The sequence below is a fragment of the Nyctereutes procyonoides genome, unplaced genomic scaffold, assembly GCF_905146905.1.
Source record: "Nyctereutes procyonoides isolate TBG_1078 unplaced genomic scaffold, NYPRO_anot_genome, whole genome shotgun sequence".
NCBI lineage: Eukaryota > Metazoa > Chordata > Mammalia > Carnivora > Canidae > Nyctereutes > Nyctereutes procyonoides.
The window spans coordinates 76,269,775-76,284,248 of record NW_026575126.1 but is presented as its reverse complement, the minus strand read 5'-3'; the positions used below and the strand labels follow the sequence as shown (position 1 = coordinate 76,284,248).

At 41.0% G+C, this 14,474-nt stretch overlaps 1 protein-coding gene across 1 annotated transcript in view; it reads left to right on the top strand.

The window, feature by feature from the left end:
* CALN1 (calneuron 1) overlaps positions 1 to 14,474 on the top strand; it is a 483,340-nt gene that overhangs the window by 434,223 nt on the left and 34,643 nt on the right. The window lies entirely within an intron of this gene.

Below are 14,474 nucleotides of genomic sequence, written 5' to 3'. Positions count from 1 at the left end.
GAGCCACCAAGGCACCCCTATTTTTTCATTTTAGATTTTTTTTTACCTCCACATACAGATGTATGTATGTTCATATATGTAGCTATATTTTTTTGTTCTAAAATGCTTTCAACCTAAAATATATCATCCATATGAAAAAACCCCTTGGTGAGGGGGGGAATAAAACAAATCAATAAGCACTGCATTAAATGCATATGGAGTCAGGATGCTTAATGCCAGCCGCAGAACTCAATTCTGGCTAATGTAAGCTAATATAAATAAAAGAAATTTATGTTAAGATGTGGGTAGCTCACAGAATTGATAGGAAGGCTAGTGAACCAGGCTTGGGAAAGTTTTAGGAAGTGAGGCTGTATAGCCAGCACCAGAGTCCAAACCCCAGCACAGAACCCTTCCCTAAGGACTGTTGCTGGCACACCTGGATTCTGAGTGTCACTAGGTGCCATGCAACTGCTGTCCGAGGTCACATGGAACCTCCATAGTGGCTTCCTTGCAGATCTAGCTCCAGACTGAAACCTTGAGGTTGTCTCTGATTGGCCAAGCCTGGGTCACATGCCCACATTGCATTTGCATGGGAAGCTGGTGACATTTATGGTTCTTGAGGCTTTTTAGGTGAGGTAGATGTTATGTCCCAAGGCTTATAAGATAGGGGACTCTCCAAACACAGGCAGGAATTTTAGGTATTGTATTAGTCAGAGTTCTCTAGATAAACAAAACCAACAAGAAGTATATATGTGTACACACACATGTATACATAGATACATTTTTAATGTATGGAACACACATATATATATACACTGCTAAAATACACATGTGTTCATAAAATTAAGAAATATATACTAATAATGATTATTATTAATAATTACAATAAATCTCATATGTGTGTGCGCACACACCTATGAATGTGGACTTACTGCAGGAATTGGCTCATACAATTACGGAGGCTAGGAAGCCTCACAGTCTTTCATCTGCAAGCTGGAGACCTAGGAAAACCACTGATGGAATTCATAATTTGGTCTAAGTCCAAAGGCCCAGGAACCAAAAGCATTGATGTCTGTGGGCAAAAGATGGATGTCCCAGTCCAAACATATAGCGATTTGCTCTTTCTCCACCTTTTTGTTCAGTCCTGCCACTCAGCCGATGGCCTGATACCAGCCCCCAACAGTGAGGTGGTTTCCTTTACTCAGTCTACCAATTCAAATGCTTCTGTCTTCCAGAAGCACCCATACAGACACACCCAGAAATAAGGCTGGACTAGCTATCTGGGCATCCCTTAGCCCAATCAAGTTGACACCTGAAATTAATCATCCCAGATACCACACATCTTAAATAATCCAATTTCTACTAGAGCAGTAATTCTCCAACTTTAGCAAAGGAATAGCCTGAAGAACTTCATAAAGCCTGGGTTCTTCGTAAAGCTGCATCTCTTGAAATTGCAAGGTCTGGTGTGAGACCGCCACACTGCATTTGTGGTAAGTGCTCAGGCGATGGCGATGCTCCTGTGACTGACCACACTTTGAGCACTGCTTTAAAGCACAGGTTTATCATTAACTGCCCATGGCATATATCAACGCACGCAATTATATATCACTTTTTTCTTACTAGTACAAAGTTTGAGTTTAAAATATATTCACATTTGATATAAAGAATGTTCTAAATCACTTTCAGCCATTAGCAATTCTTTATACAGAACCTCCAAACAACACGCAGCTTTTTACAATATATACCCCTTGTCATGACAGCTTTAGCATTGTTTAGAATTACAGCATAATGTTGACATGTATCAAAGAATTCTGAGACTTTGTGCTATTCATATTTAGTGAAGCCATAGTTTCTTTTTCTTTCTTAATTAAATTCTGTTTAGCTTCACATGAAATAGTTTCTCTTCAAATCCTGACAGGTATCACCCCCTGAGTGGTAGACATTCACAACAAATGAATCAGCCACATAGCATCTCCAAGTTTGGAATTTTCTGTAATCTTTTGAGAGTGATTTGGCAAGGTGTGCTGCACTTCATTGTATTGTCTACTGTGAAACTGCCAATCTTCATTGTTCAAAGTAACTTTTCGATTGCTATAGTATACTTCTTTATACTTTAAGAAGTATAAAGTATACTTTAAGAAGTAAGTGTACTTCTTTCTAATTATGAAAAAAAAATTTAAGATTTTATTTATTCATGAGAGACACAGGCAGAGAGAGAAGCAGGCTCCCTGCGGGGAACCTGATGTGGGACTCGATCCTGGGACCCTGGGATCCTGACTTGAGCCAAAGGCAGACACTCAACTGTTGAGCCACCCAGGTCCCCCTTTGCAGAACTTCTTAATAGACTCTTTTTCTGACATGGTCCGCAGGTTTTGCCTCCTATCCCTGATTTGTGCAGGCTCATCATAGCCATGGCTTAAGGCCATGAGGATTGGCAGACTCTCTTAGGAAGAAAGACAGCCCAGAGCTCTCCTTAATTTTCTGGATTCCTGCCTGCACTTAGAGTTTGGAGAACTCTTACTTTCCTGCCAGTTCAGATACTTTTGTTGGTTTCTGTGCATCGGCCACCGAGTTGAATTAATCATATTTCTCAGTATATGACACATCACCTCAGATCCTTATGAAAAACCTCCCTCTTATTAATTAATTTATTTCCTTTTCCTACTTCTGTTTTGCCTCCACCCCATTTTACTGTGCCTCTTAGGGTAAAGGTTGTATTTTTGTTTTGAGTGCATGCACTCCTCACAGACATAAATAGTATTGTTTTTCATTCATTTCAATACTTACTGAACACCTAGTATATGCCAGGCACTATTCTAGGCACAGGGATACAGTAGTAGTCAAAATTGACACAATCAATTTCATTCTGTCCCTTTAATCTGTACTTTTAAGAATTAGCCATGCTGCTGTGTGTGCATCCACCTCACGACTGCATGCACCTGCCAACCCTGGGAGTCTCTAGAGCTAGCTAATCACTATTATCACCTCAGTATGGATCCTTTTAGAATTTCCACTGTGTTTAATCCCAGGAAAAAGTACGACTTGAGTTTTTTCCTCTTTCCATAAATAATACCATGCTCATTTAGCATTCTTTTTTAAAAATTTTATTTATTTATTTATTTATTTATTTATTTATTTATTTATTTATTCATTTATTCATTTATTCATTCATTCATTTATTTTAGTAGAAGGGGAGAGGGAGGGGGAGAGAGAGAATCTCAAGCAGGCTCCATGTTCAGCACAGACCCTGATGCAGGGCTCCATCTCAGGACACTGAGATCATGACATGAGCCAAAATCAAAAGTCAGATGCTTAACCAACTGAGCCACCCAGACTCCTCATAGAATTCTTGTTTTTACTTCACTCAACAATTTGTCAGTATATTGAGCAGTCATATCTTTTAAACTGTTGTGCAGATTCCATATTAAGGAGATCATGTATTTTACTTGGCCATTTTCTTGTTAATAGACACTGAGTTCCAGTGTTTTCTTCCTTTTACAAAAATCCTACAGGAAACCTGCCTGTTCTTGCCTCTATGTGCACACACCTGGGATGGTTTCTCTAGGGAAATACAGGGAAGTCAAATTGGTATGTTATAGGCTTTGCAACATTTTCAACTTTGATAGATACTGTCAAATCACCCTTAACAGTTGCTGTCCCAAAATAGAAGACCTTTTCTCACCACATTTTCTCCAACCAGCAATGCCATCAAATGTTAAATTTTTTTACCAACTGGATAGATTAAAAATAACATATTTTTAATTCTCATTGCTTTGGCTTCTAAAAAGGATAAACAGTTTTTCATATATGAGGTAGCTGCTCATATTTCCTCCTCTGGTAGTCACTTTACTCTTGATTAACCCATCCTTTTCTATTCATGCTCCCTTCACATAGTCTAGAGGCTAATCCCTGCTGATTATGTTGCAAAGAGCTTTCACCATGCAGAGGTTTTAAATTTTCAGTCGGTAAAGCTCTTTATCTTTTCCTTCTGGCTATTGTTTTTGTCTGGTTTAAGATATTTATCTCAATATATATTTATAATTATATTTATATATGTTACTATATTAATAATACAATAATTATTTTATATAATTCTATATGTATTATATTTGCTTTTTTAAAGAATTTATGTATATTTCATCTGCCTGAACTTATTTTTATAAATATTATAAGTATGTAATTTTTTTACATCCTAAATAGATAGGCAGTTGTCCCAACTCCACTGAATCCTTAACCTAAATGATTTGAAATGCCACCTTCATGCTAAATCCTTATATATATTTGGCATATTTCTGAACTCCATAATCTGTTCCACTGATCTAGACTCCATTTTGTTTTTTTATAAAAATTCAATTTGCCAACATATAGTATAACATCCAGGGCTCATCCTATCAAGCGCCCTCCCCCACGTGCCCATCACCCAGTCACCCCATCCCCCCACCCACCTCCCCTTCCAAAAGCTATTAAGGCTTGTTTGTTTCCCAGAGTCAAGTAGACTCTATTTTTGTTAGCATACAATACCATGCAGGTTTACAGTATATCTGGATATCTGGTAGTGCAAGTCTCTGCTCTTATTTTTTATCTTGGCTCTTCCTGCTTATTTTCCTTGTCATACACATTTTAGGATCAATTTAATATTTCCCCGACAAATCTGGTTTGGGTTTTGATTGGGATTGAATTGAATGGTTCATTAATTTCATAATGGATATATTTAAAATAGAAAGTCTTTTCATGCATGAATACACTGTTTCTCTTGCTTTATTATAGATTTTTATGGCCTTTATAGCTATTTTAATAGTTTCTTCTTAGATTCACTCCTAGGTACTTGAAAATTTTTCTGTAATAAATGGCATCTCTTTTACCACTATGTTTACTAATGAGTTATCATTGATGATGGGAAGGTGCTGAATTTTGTGCAGCGACACTGTGTCTGGTCGTCTTGGAGTATTTTCTTATTAAAATTTCTATGAGCAATAGTTTACTCTGTCAATCTGCTGACATGTATTTTGTTATGTTCTTGATGATGGCTTATCTTCTGGTTTCCTCTTCAGCTATGCTATTTATTGACAAGCAATCCAAGGCCAGGTTATCATAATTTTCACCTCTGTTCTTTCGGTCTGCATTTCTGGTAAGCTTTCCAAGTTTGTTTTCTGTAACCTGAGTTGGAATTTAAACATCATTGGCCCTGTTCTTTATTATCTCTCCTGCTGTTTTTTCTATTATGTTTTAAAATCCCTTGAGTTTCTTTTACTCCTCTTGATGAATTCCCTTTTGTTCTTAACTTAAAAATTTTTTTATCACGGTCTTAAATCATAACTTTTGCTTCATAGATACAATTTTGTGGTGTGAGTATGTGTGTGTATTTCACTAAGAACACAAAATAAATGCTTTGTGAGCTTTTTTTCCTGTAAGGAAACTTCTCTCTCTCCTTTGCTCTAACCCCAGTGGCTACCTCTCTTTTTACTGTGTAGAAATTTTCTTTGCAATATTCTTTTTTTTTTGTCCTGTTTATCCTTCCAAGAGGAAAGGTCTAGCCTTGGTTGGTGATTTCAGGGCACAGAGCAAATGGATTCTTCATCTTCCCCTTTGGCCTTCTGGGTGTAAATAGGTTTCCAAAATTGGTTCTTGTACTGAAGAGGCCACTTAGTTTCAAGATGGCTGCTGGCACCAAATTTGATTAGCAAAGCATAAATTTGGTGCAGTCCTGAGGAGGAGAATCTATCACCCTTTCTTCTGACTATGGGAGTATGCTTCATTTCTGACTTATCTGACACAGTTTGAAGTCCTTTCTTAACAAAAACAATATAGAGGAAGTGGAATTTCTATCCCTCTCCTAGAATGTCTACTCTTACTGTCATACTTAAAACTGACTTCACTTCTGTGATGGTTAATTTTATGCGTCAGCATGACTGGGCCACGGTGTACTCAGATATTTGGTCTAATATTAATTCTGTGCATGCCTATGAAGGTGTTTTTGGACAAGATGAATCTTTGAATCAGTAGACGGAGTCCAGCAGACTGTCCTCCCTAATGTGGGTGGACCTCATCAGTTCACTTGGAAGTCTGAATAGAACATAAAAGCTGAGTAAGAGAGATCTCCTCCTGCTTGTTTTCTAACTGGGATATCATTTTTTGCCTACCCCCAGACGTGAATTGAAATATGAGATCATCCTAAATCTTGAGCCTTCAGACTGGAACTATACCATCAGTTGTGCAGGATCTCCATTTTTGCCAGAGCACCTTGCAGATCTTGGGTCATGTCAGCCACCTCCAGAATTGTATGAACCCGTTCCTTACATTGAATTGAATAACCAATACCTTATAATAAATAAGAGATGTATATGTATCTCCTGTTGGTTCTGTGTGTCTGGAGAACCCTCACTAATACAGCTGCTCAAGAGCAGTGCTTGGTGCCTTTCCTGATCAGCAAACAACAGAGTGGTGTTGTTACTTTCACAGCCATGGACAGGACCTTGTTCTGGCTATAACCTCAGCCTCACATCTCCCAAGGGTCCTCTAATCTCTGTAAAATAAGAGAATCAGAATTGCAAAAAGTACACCATTTGAGGGATCTTAAGTTTCAGCCCTTGACATTAATATATACCCAGTAAGAAGGCCATTTTTCTTCTCAGGGTGATTCTTTGTTGGTATATCCTAAATGTCCCAGTCATTACTAGGATTAGCTCCCTTCCTGTGTAGTCACTCACTGTGGTTACTCACAGTGATCAGAAGCAGATGGGATCCTGGATAGTGCCATCTAAACCCAGCAGGAAAACCCAGGGCAGCACCTGAAGTCATGAATCAGAATACCCAGTTTCTGGGTGCTGGGCCCCACCCCCTGAGTCCCTCCGTTTCTAACAAGGTCCCCAACTGTGCTGCTGAACCCCTGCAATAGGGTTCAGGACTAGAGAGGAAGTCCGGAGTCTTACACAGAGGTCAGGAGGCAGAGGGCAAGGCCGAAGCAAGACCAGGACCTGGGCATGGACAGTGCCAAGATGTCAAGACTTTGTTTTCATTGAATGCCAGCTTCTGAAAGTCAAGACGGGGTAGGCTATATAGGCACCCAGGGCTGGACCACACCTCAGGAAAAACTCACGTGTGAGGGAAACCCTGTGCAGACCCTCTCCTCAATCCCTTATTTCTGGCAGGTCAAGTGTGTGCCGAAGGGGAGGAGTGACGTCTGTCAGTGTGGATGTCCAATATCAAATGCTCGGACTTAGCATGGAGTTTGGGACCCTGCTTGCTTTATGAGGAGACAGAAGCATTGTGAAACTAAATTAATAAGGCACATTACAGAGCTCAGATGGGGGGGGTGTTGTCTCCTGTTTATAATGTGTGATGTTTCCAATAAACCATAGATCCTAACATCAAGGCAGAATTTACTGTATGATACTATTTCATACTTTTTTTAAAAAAAGATCTTATCTATTTATTCATGAGAGACACACAGAGAGAGGCAGAGACACAGGCAGAGAGAGAAGCAGATTCTATCCAGGGAGCCTGATGCAGAAGACTGACCCCCTAGGTCCCATACTTATTGACAATGAACCCATTTCACCACCATTTCTTAGTCCAGATTCTTTTCTTTTTCTTGCCTTGTGCCCTCCTGCTCGGGTGCTGTGGCTCCCTCTCTCACTCTAGTCCATTTCATATTAATCCCTCCCCAGCATATTAAAAACTTTAATTAGCTATTTTGATATATTCCCTAAGAACTCTGGAGTCTGATTCATCAAAGTGATAACAAGAAGATATTTTGGGAGTTTGTTCCGATTTAAATGACTAAATTATTTCTTCTTTTGTTATTTTTCTGCCTATGGATATTCTAATGCTTGATACCAAATTTACACTCGAGAAGCCAGCCATCCATGAGCCAGCTTTTCCAGGGTGAGCAGAGCATTAACTTGGAGCCCAAGTTGTGTCCTATGACATCACAGTTTTGGGTTGTTATAAAGGAGTCAGGTAAGACTAAATGAGAAGAAATGGGGCCTGGCTTAAAACCTTTTCCCCGCGAAGAGCAAATATCAGCTGTGGTGAAGGAGGGACACCAGACAGGGGGGAGGTAGATCCTATTGTGAGGAATCCACCCTAAGTGTAGAGCTTCAGAAATCCAGCTTTTCCACCCCAGGAAAACTAGGCATCCTCTCTTTTAACTCGCCTGACAAAGAAAAAAAGACAAATCACCATGTGCTCCTTCTGCAAAAGTGGCAGCGCTCTCCCACCGTTAAGGCCCATCCCTGTCAACACCAGGATGCCGAATGCACTGTCAGCTACAAAGCTACTGAGGTCAAGGCCGGAGGAGCCTCCGTATTAGGGTCTCATCTGCTGCCCTCACCCTGGTTCCTCCCTCCCTTAAATAGCAATCCACGGAATAAAGCACGCTGGGCACACTCAGGCCATCTGTCATATAGGCTTCAGTGACAGCACGAGGGAAAAGAGGAGGCAGGGGAAGAAGGTAACATTTATCGAGGGCCTGCTGGTGCAAGGCAGTGTGCCAGGCATTTACCTCGCCTCTTGTCGCAGCAGCCCCAGAGGTGAACGTATGGATTAGCTCCATAGTGTCCCCATTTTACAAATGAGCAAAGTGGGGCTTAATGTCACCATAAAGAACCTTGCGGAGCCCTCTGTCATAAATGAAAATATTGTACTTACGTCACTTATCACACAGGGGTGCCAGGCACTGTTTACTTAATCCTCATAACCATCCTACAGCATTATTTTCATGCCCGCTTTATAGTTGCCAGCACTGAGGAGCAGGAGCTTAAGTGTCTTGCCCTAAGTCCACAGGGCTGTTAAAAGTCAAGCTAAGATGTGAATCTGGGAAATCTGGCTAAGAGTCTGTGCTCTTTACCACTTAACAACACCATAGTGTTTCTAGTGACAGAACTGGGCTGTTACCTGGAACAGATGCTCACACGATAGTATGGGATGGAGTCAGAAACCTACTGCATCAAATCATTAAAATCTGGAAAAAGTCAAAATTCAGGAAGGCCTGGTCACCTAAAAAATGGGCTTTACATGGACAGGTAGCTTGGTCTGGCTGTCCCCATTACCAGACTTGCCAGCAGATTTTAGTTGGTGACTATCCCCCTCCCTAATTCTCTCTGAACCTTTGGGGGAGTCAGTTAATAAAGACTATTTAAGGGGGTGGCTCAGTCATTTAAGCGTCTGACTCTTGGTTTCAGCTCAGGTCATGACCTCAGGGTCATGCGACAGAGGCCTGCATCAGGCTCTGCACTCAGCAGGGAATCTGCTTGAGATTCTTTCTCCCTCTCCCTCTGCCCCTCCCCCCAATCACAGGTGCTCTCTCGCTCTCTTTCTCAAATAAATAAGTAAATCTTTTTTTTTCTTTTTTTAAGATTCTTTGGATTTAGAGATGCCAGTTTCCCTAGTGATTCCAACAGTGAGTTAATTCTTGCTCCACCCAGAAAAGCCTTGTCAGAATCAGTTTGATGTTTTCTTTCCTTTCCCTGGAAGTTTTTCTGGAGAAAAACTGTGGTCACCACACGCTGGCAACATCATCAACAATAAACAGAGATAGGAATTGCGAGGTTTTGCTCCTGGAGCATGGTTGTGACACCAGAAAGCCCACTTGATCCTGCTGAAGTAAATAGCAACCAGGGCTGGATTCGTCCAACCCTAGTTTTTGGCCTATTATGGAAGACAGAGTGTGCATGAGATGGAAATTGCATTTGCCTGCCTGTGAAGGGTGCTAATTACAATGACATAAGCACATAAGGAACTATTTTTCTCACCTAAGGAGATGGTCAGAGGAAACAATGTTTGCTGTTGGTCCAGCAGTTTAAGGTTGTCAGGACTAGGGGTCTCTGCAATTTGCTTGTTCTTTCCCTCATTGTCTCAAAATGGCTGCTGAAGCTCCAGCCATTAGGACTAGGCAGGAAGGAAAAGTAAGAGGAGGGAGGAACAGAAAAGGATGCCAGATTCCATGACTTCCTATTGAAGAGCTCCCCTCAAATTCTACCCACTGCTTTTACATATATCTGTGAAAGTCTTGGCACTCAACCACCCCAACAGTATAGGATGAAGGGGAGAGTAGATAGTAGTTAGGCAGCAAGCAGTCTCTGCTGCAAAGTCCTGTTGGCTTAGAACTAGGTTGTCCTTGCCTCCAGCATCTCAGCACTCCAAGTCTCTGCTGTCGCTAGAGAAGCCCTGAGCAAGTGGGCTGCTTCAGCATCCTGGCTGCTTAGACCAACCTTCCAGGACTCGCAGAGCCCAGCACAATTCCAACTGAAAGAACAAAATGAAGACAATCTATATTTCTAAAACATTTATTTTTTAAATGTAGAAAGGACTGATTTTTTTTTTTAAAAAAATCGTATTCTTACTCATGATTGGTGCATTGGTGTGGCTGGCTGGCTCTCTCTGTATTGCTGAGTCAGAATGGTGGTCCAGTGCACTTGCAAACTGCCCCAACTTCTAAGAGATCTTCAGGAACCACAGAAAAGAGATATTTAAAGAGGGAGAAGGTGACTGTCTCCTTGTTAATCACGAGTGGAGGGGAATAAGAATAAGATGTAGAAATCACAAAGGATCAGATTACTATAAATCATGTTTTTTACTCACATTTTGTGCTTGGAACATGCCCATCCTCACATCTCTGTCTTTATTAGTTTGTGCCCAGCGGAGAGCAAATTAAACCCCCTTTCATCACCCTAGACTTCTGGGTGTCCGGGATTTTCCTTCAATGATTTTCCAAGTAACATCGTAAAGCAGATAAAATCTAAATAGATTTCAGTTAGGTTAAAATGCATTATTACCTTCTAATGTATTTATGTTATAACCTAAATGTAATTCCAAGGAGATAGAACTGGGATGTTAGGCGATGCTGGGGGTGCAGGGAAGGACCTGTAGGCTGTTTGGGATAATTACTTACAGAAGTACTCATAGTTATAGGGTTCAAAGCCAGGAAAGCTCCAAGAGGCCCTATTATTTATTTTTACCTTGCTAAGTGTATTAGCGTGTTATCAAAGCTCTCCATAACAAGCACAGCTTGCTGGCATTCGGAAAGCCTGCAAATGAAAGCAGAGAAGCTAATGTACCGGTGCATTTCTCTGGCAGGATTCCAGGATGCACTGAGGTTTTCTTAATTTAGAATTGACTGTAAACTTGGACATCTTGCTCTTATGCCACCAACCATGCTGCCAGCATCCCAGGAAGAAATCAGCTAAGCCACAGGGGCAAAATACCAAGAGCTCTGACTCATCCCCTGATTTTCTGAAACAAGTGTTGAGTCCCCTGAGGATGGATTCTGAGTCTCTGGGAACCCACACAAAATGGCAGCTGTCAACATCCAAGGAGAACTTTGAAAGGGACACCCAGTGCGTCGGAGTCGGCTAGTGGGACAGTGCAGAGCCCCCACTTGTTGGGAGACACGAGCATCCCCAGCAGGGCGGCATGGCATTTCTTTCTTGAATCATCCGAGTTCCCATGCTCAAGCTGTGATTCTCCAAATGTCACACCCAGTGAATCCTACCCTTCCAAGGCAGACACATGGCCTAGTATGCCCAGCCTACCCCAGTCTCTCCACAGAGATGTGAGCCAGGCACCTCTCCCTCAGGTAACATCCAGAACCCAGAGCGAGCCTTAGACCTGGATGGGCTGGGAGGTGTCGGTCTTGTTGCAGTTGGCCCTCCATGATTATGCTCAGGTTGTTAGCATGAGCTGAGTGGTCATTCAGGCCTCTTCCTGTGAACACAGGGAAACAGAAAGAATTGAAGGTCTATGAGTCCAGGGAGGGACAGGGAACAGGAGCTGCCTTCTGGGGAAAGATGGTGGTCCATATGTTCTGCTCTTAGTGTCTTTAGGGAGCACGGCAGCCCTTGTTGCCCGTGGGTCCTGCGAACTACCGTCCTATCCCTCACTTCCTCTCCCAGGACTTGGTGTCATCCCCTTCCTTTGTATCCTTCTAAAACAGCCCCTGTTTGTTGCTTAACTCACTTCAGATGAGTTTCTGCTTTTTGCAGAATTCCTCCACTAAGACAATGGAGATCTTTTGGCGGTCATTTTGTGACACAGTCTTCCATGATTTTTTTTTCTTTGACAAGGGCATTCTTTGGGTGGCGGGGGGTGGGTGGTGGTGGTGGTGGAGATTACTTCAATAAAAACCTAACACACACATCCTGTAAAATATACAAAGATTACATCCTAAATGTGTTTTGCCCCCAAAATACTGCCACATACTTAATGGCAAAACAGTGTTAGTGAGGGTGGTCACTTACTGTTTCCCCTGTGCCAGGCACAATAACACAATAAGCATTTCACAGATGCAGGTTCATTCCGTCCTCCCTACAACTCTATTAGTAGTATTATTCCCACTTACAGATAAAGACACTGAGGCTCAGCTCTGAGAGGTTCAGTAAATACCCAAAAAGACACAGCAATTAAATCACAGGTCTCCCTGCCAAGAATGTCTGTATCCCCTGCCAGTACACTAGCGTTCTCTGGACAATTTTCTTCACGCACTTGGCTCTGCAGGATATTAATATCTGTTTCTGTTAGAAGGCTTTTGTTGCAAGTAGCAAAAACACCAATTTGAACTGGCTTAAAGAGTTAAGGAAACACCTCAGTAAACAGAAGTCTGGAATTGAATGAGCTTCAGGGTTGGTTGAGTCAGTAGCTTTGACCTCTCCTCTGCCTCCTCCGTGTTGCTACCTATATAGATGGTATTCTCCAACTAGGGCCATAGCACTACATGTTCTGCAATGTGACCTTGGCAATTTCTCCCAAAGATAGGTGGTCCACCTTCTCACTCCCTTGAGTCTGGTGGACTTGTTTTAAGCAACAGAATGCAGTGGAAGTGATGTTGTGTGCTCTCCACTGCTAGGTCAGAAAGGCCATGCAGCACCTACCTTGTTGCTGGAATACTACCACTTGGAGCCTTGAGTTTCCATGTAGCAAGTCCAGCTACCTGCCATGTTGTGGTCACCATGCTGTGAGGAAGCTAAGCCACGTGAAGAGGCAATGCATAGGCTCCATCCTTGGCAATCCTAGTCTTGGAATCTTCCTTGGATCTGCCAGACTTGTGAGTGAACAAGCCTTTAAAGGATTCAGCCCCCACTGTCAAGTCACCCCAGCTTTCAAGTCTTTCCAAATAGACCTCAGACATTGTGGAGCAGAGACAAACCATGATAACTAGAACAATGTCATCTTCATACAAGTAACGAGATGACTGGAGCTGTTCCAGACATTACATCTAAACCTGACAATGCCCAGAGCTTAAGGAGGGGCCATCTCTTTCTGTGACCCTCTTTCTCTAGGACAAAATGTTTCCCAGGACCCCCATCAGGCATCAGAGCATGTCTCTTTGGTCAAAAGTGAGTCACATGCCCACCAGGGACAGGATGGGGTGGAGACAACCTCAATATCTATAACAATATTACCTAAGAAAAGGTTTCCCTGTTTAACTATTAGCAAACACTAAAATATAAAAAATTAATCTGATCTTTTAACTACAAGACTGCTCAGAAACATTGATACTAATTATATTTGTCATTTTCAGTAGGGGAAATCATATGCCATATTTCTCATTCATGTTTACAGTGAAAGTCTATTTATTTATGTAATAATTTTTAGAAGAGTGCTTCACTTCCTGGAACTATCTTCTACAGAACAAAATTTGGAGAAAAAAATGCAATTAGACACAGCACTTCCATTAAAATAAATATCATGATACATAAGCCTATTAACACAACTATCATTTAACATTAATCTACTAACCAATGCAATTAAATAAGAACTCTGTCCTCATTTAAATAAAGAAATTAGTACTTTTTTTTTCAGAATAAAAATACCCAAGGAGATGAAATACCTAGACTCCAAAAGTATAAAACACTGATGAAAAAAAAAAAAAAAAACACTGATGAGAGAAATTGAAGATGAGACAAAAAAATGGAGAGATATCCCATGTTCAGGGATAGCTAATATTGTTAAATATTGGAAGAACCTATATTGTTCTAATGTCCACAATGTTCATGCCATCAAAGCAATCTATAGATTTAATGCAATTGTTACCAAAATACCAACAACACTTTTCACAGAGCTAGAACAAACAATTTTAATCTGTGTGTGGAAGCACAAGAGACCCCAAATAGCCAAAGCGATCTTGAGAAAGAAGAACAAAGCTGGGGGCATCACAACCTCAGATTTCATAGGAAAAAAATTAGTACTTTTTTCCTCCTTGCTTATCTCTCCTGTTTTTACTTCTTGATCTTTGTTTATGCAAAATGGGATTTAGATCCAATTTATTATTGTTAAATTATTGGCATTTCATATTATGTCTTTTTTTTTAAGAAGTAGCCACCTTACTTGCATTTTGCTTTATAGTCACGTTTGTAATATTTATTTTAAATTAAATTTTAGATTGGATGGTTTCAGTTCTCAGAAAGTTTGTTTATATCCTGCTCTCCTCATTCCCAAACTCCTTATTTTATTCATCTCTTAGTGGGCTGATGTACATTTTAAATCATTTGTTTAGGAAA